The 5,134-nt window shown below is 35.2% G+C and overlaps 1 long non-coding RNA gene across 1 annotated transcript; it reads left to right on the forward strand.

Annotated features, from left to right (window-relative positions):
- The first annotated feature begins 380 nt into the window (after window positions 1–380).
- On the forward strand, window positions 381–1,189 carry LOC110681583. Its single transcript, XR_002503283.1, has 2 exons — window positions 381–703; window positions 761–1,189. It is a non-coding gene; the product is annotated as an uncharacterized LOC110681583 (long non-coding RNA).
- Window positions 1,190–5,134: the final 3,945 nt, after the last annotated feature.

Genomic DNA, 5,134 nt, shown 5'->3' on the forward strand with positions numbered 1-5,134 from the left:
TTGGATAATATGGAGCTTAACATTCGCGAAGTATAGTTGAAATGTAAGATCACAGTTTGTCTAACGGTTTGGGCTTGATTTTTCGTTACATACTAATTCAGGGACATTTAACTATATTTTACTTTTTTGCAACAGTTTGGCAAACTGTTACATACATTATTGCGTTCAATGTGACGCTTAAAAATTTTCACCAACCAATTATCATTATTATTACGACTATGACATGCATATTGGCTGTGTAAATTTCAGAACAATAAAAAAACATTTGCTTTAATTAATAATATGCGTTGTTCTTCTTTCTTTAAAAAAATCGTTATATGCAATAAAAACTTCATGCATTTAATGAATATGAAACTGTGTTAATTGTTTTGCGGGTGTATGTTTTCGACAGCCTGTGAAAAAAAAAACAAAACATCAACCGCTTGAACGTTTTTGCGGTCGATTTTACAAATCCTAGTAGAATTATGGAATTAATAAGTTTTAAAGTTATTTGAATACATCCTTGTGGACGATTACGTGACAAACAGTATTTTGCTGAATTCCTCATCTCAAATGCAACGCAGGTACCACCGTTGGAAGCAAACAAATTGCTGCAAAACCAGCCTGCAAAATGACTTGTGTTGTCGTCTGCATGAGCTCTGTCAGCAACAAAATTGATCGTTGATAGGAAAAATGGAATTGGACCAACTAAAACCAGTGGCAGGTAATCACTTTGGTAACTTAGATTTTTGTAACAACTGACCATCTGTCGAATCCGCAGGACTGGTCCAGCTGGAAACCTTTTTGTGATGTATTCTGCCGGATGTCGTTCAAAGCTCATCTCGCCACACGGCTCAGCTGGAAGTTTTATGCGCGCATCGACCTGAGATGTATGGCAAGAGTTTTACATGTCAGCCCGGCCCGGCGGAAGGTTTTCTCTCGAACGAAGAGCTACAGTGATGGTGCATCTGGTGCATGATAAATTTAGAATTATGTGATGAATAATAGTGTTTATGATGTTTTTATCACTACAGAGTGGTGAAAATAGTGTAATATAAATTAAAATAGTGACAGTGTCGGTCAGTTAATTACTGCTACTTTTATATATTGCTACGTTCGGAACGTGTGACAGATTATTAGGTTCAGGTTGCAGTTATGTACTTAATATGATCGGATAATTAAATTGTGATAGATATTTTTTCGACCTATATGTATGTTTTATTGATTTAGTTCGAAATATTCGCGTAGGAAAATGGATTAATCAAAGTGTGAAAATTTATGTTTGATTGATTTTTTTAATGTTTGCAATAGTACTGTAAAAAGCACTGCATTGTGGCAAAGTAGTTAAAAATTGACTTTCTGCACTTTGATTTATCATTTTTTTTATGCGAATCAGTATCCACCATTTATTTTCATATGATATAACCACAACAGAACAGTACAGCATACGTTAAAAATACCATACCATACTATACATCAACAACATAACGTATAGTGTACATTTCTAATTAAACTTTATTGTTCAACTTTATCACGACTGTTTTGATAACAGTAAATTGGCCAATAAATAGATAGTATTTCAACATCTTGGCAAACAGTAAATGAAAAATTTTGTTCGAGAAAATCGTCGTTTTCAAATGGTTACATAACTTAACCGCCTATTTCCCACATTGTTATTTTCCCAAATACCATTTCCCGAACTGTAAAAATCGTTCATGGTACGGTTGGTTTATTGTTATTTTGGATGTTATATAGAACTGTTCATAAATTGTCGCAAATAGTTGCGGATAGTTTCGGAAACTGTGACTGTATTGTTCCGGTTTATGCGGGTATTTCAAAAGAAGGGTGAATTTATTATGAAAAGGATAGCTATAATATGCAAAAAAAAAAAAAAAAATAGGATGTAGTAAAGTCTTCTTTCGGACGCTGCTACCCACTTCCTTTACTAATAATGTTTTAAATGTCAGTCTTCTAGCATTAGAATCTTCCAAAAGATTTTGTGGCAATGAAATATCACTCTGTTATTATCGCTACAAGTGTTGTTCTATAGAACCCGCTTAAAGACCAACCTGATAGACAATTGTTCAGCTGTGGCATATGAACGCTCATATACTTGTATACATTAGAAAAACGATGGCCACTACAGTAAAAACTTTCATTGGTTTTAGGGGTCATTCAGCTGAATTTCGATAAGATGACCACAAAAAATAGTCATGTTTTATTCAAGACAATGAAGTAATGATGATGGCAGAAAAGTGATGAGCAGTTTCACAAGACACTTAACAGTTTTAATACAAGAAGGTAAAAGAAGGGACAATTTCTGGAATTTCTTTTCTTTTATCTTCTTGTATTAAATTTAAGCTGGATTAACTTCAATTAATGCCTTAAGGATATCCTGCTTTTAATAAACTTAGCTGTTTCATACGAAAATATTAGTGACTAGCTTATCCAACGAAAACTTGAAAGAACAGCCTTTTTAAGAAAGAAGAGCAAATTTCTGGCAAAGTGCTTGCATCTATAACAACACTTAAACAACGTGATTCTATTGTAGCATAGAGTCACGTTGTTAATGTATTCAAAAGATACACTCTTAAAAAATTAGAAATTTACATGTGACCTAAATTAGCCAGCACTGAAATATGTTGTGACGCGATCGCATTTATAACGCAACTTTATGTTTATTTTGACTTATTGTTCAAAATTGTGCAACCAAACATAATTTTAAATAGAAATAGATTGAGTATTCCGTCTAACACTGTATCTTTACAAAATCTTATAACGTTTTCGTCATTGCTATAATCTCCAATTTAGTTATTCGTAAAATACGAACTTTAAACTGGAATTTACATGTTAATAGACGTAAATCTATATGGTATTTGACTCTGCCGTCGGATCTGGGATCGGCATCATTGCGTTTTGTTTTCAAATATGGCCGGTGTTGTACGTCGCGATTTTATTCGTTTGTGATTATGTAGGAAAACAGTTGAAAAATAAAGAATATCAACATGTTCTTGTTTTAATGAACCATAAGATAAAGTTGCTTATAAAAAGTGGCCGTTTCGATCCATGAGTGTGTGTAAAATTTGACGTGGAACTCCACTAGTTTGGAAGAAATGTCTTTGGCATTGTGAAAGTTGGCTGGTTGTGCGTTGGTTTCATGAAGTTAAATTTATCGCGTTGCCAACAGTGTTCAGTGAAATGCTGGTTTGTTTAACCAAATTGAACTCTATCTCGTGCAATCATTGCTTCACAATATGTTGTGCATTTTTATAAAGGAAGCAATTGTTTAAATTATTATTCCCGTCCTCGAAGTTCGTAGAAAAGTGCATATAATTGAGTTTTGTGCATGTAATGCAAACAGCAAGCGGTAAGGAATAGTGACCAATGATTCCTCCAAGTTGTTGCCCACCGGATTTGATTTTATCAGCAAATGCCTCATAAAGAAAGGTAAGTGGTTTAGAGGACCCAAGTACGCACACGACAACCCAGCTCTGGAAAAATGAAAAGATTCGAAATAAATTACACGCCATGATGTAAAAGTCAGTGATCACGACTTTTACGTCCCGGCGTGTAATTTTTTTTTTGGTTTTATACTATCATGTAATTTTCAGACCAGATGTAGTTTCATGTCAAACGGCTCGCTTCTTTTATGTGCATCTGAGAAGACGTAAATTTAAATGATTTTTTGGAAGAGTGTAGGGAAATTTTTGTTAAAAAACATAATTGAAACAAGAACACCAGCAAGGACTCGAAATACCGGTGAGCACGCAGCTGTTCACTAAGATTATATGTTATGGGTTAGAATTCCACTGGTGGCGGAGGACATTGATTGCATTGACAATTTCCTTGACATCTCTGGGCACAGAGGCACATGTACAAGAATTGTGAATTGACAAGGAAAGATGTCAGTAAATAAAAGGCATATTTTATTAAAACCCCATTCACAAATTTTATAACGATCAAAGGGGTGATTGTCAAAATATTACAGCTCATACAAAATTTGTTGAATTTCCACACAAAAAATGGGTGTCGAAAATGGCAATTTTTAGTGTTATGAATATTGGACTATTGAATTGGGTGAGTGCTCACTAAGCTAAGAAACAGGTTCTGTACCAGAAAAAAAGAACCATTAAGTTTACATTAGAGACGCATACATGAATGGTCAATCTTTTACAACAGTATGGTCAACATGTTTTGTCCACAAATCAAGGAACTGCATTGTACTTCATACCTGGGAGGGAGGCACCGATACTACACACGAAATTGGATACAATTGTTTTTCAAATTGCAAGATAACTCCAGTTTGCCAACGACAATCAAGGCAGGCTTAGTGAAAATAGCTAGTTTTCATTTGTTGTGTGTCTTCGATCTTTCTGGACAAACACTGAAAAAGGGCCATAGTTTTCTATGCGTTTAATTTTCAGTTTTAATGAAAACAGTAAAAAGAGCCTCATTCCAATACGTTACATTAAATTAGAATAAACGGTGCTCTCGTGACGTTACTTTTGAATGTGCATTTATTGATTCTAATTCGATTTTTGCTACTTTTGATGGAATGCAAAAATATGCTTAGGCTAATTACGCGCTTTTATCATGTTGTCCATTGTTTAAGATCCGGGCTCACAGTGACAGTTCGTGACAGCAAAATCTCGGCTCACTGTGACGTAGAGAAATTTTGTATTGGTTTCTTCCTCCATCTTAGCCATACGCAAAACAAAAATTCCATGCTCACTAGCGCCGCCTAGTGGCCACATTTCTAAACTTTCGGCTCAAATAATGTTAGCCCTTGTGATACTGAGCAACTTTGCCGAAGACGCCATATTTCTAAGTGGTCAGGCTACTGAGCTATGCGTGAAACAAGAATTCTTTGCTCACTAGCGCCGAATACATCAACATTCCAAAACATCAGGATCTAGAGATATCTGTTACAAAATTTTACATTCTTATCCCCTCATGGTTCATATAGCACAAATCAGAAAAAGCGCCCCTACCGGCCTAGTTCTCAACTAAGAGGATGATCCTCAACTCCTAAAGGTAGAACGAACTTAGCACTGAAACTTCGCCGAAGACAGTACTGTGCTATCTCTTTTGGCATACGAGATATTCAACGACACCCCCAAAGTGATGAAATCCCATAAGTCCTGGGTCTCCTATA

Source organism: Aedes aegypti, chromosome 1 (assembly GCF_002204515.2).
Source record: "Aedes aegypti strain LVP_AGWG chromosome 1, AaegL5.0 Primary Assembly, whole genome shotgun sequence".
NCBI classification, from domain to species: domain Eukaryota; kingdom Metazoa; phylum Arthropoda; class Insecta; order Diptera; family Culicidae; genus Aedes; species Aedes aegypti.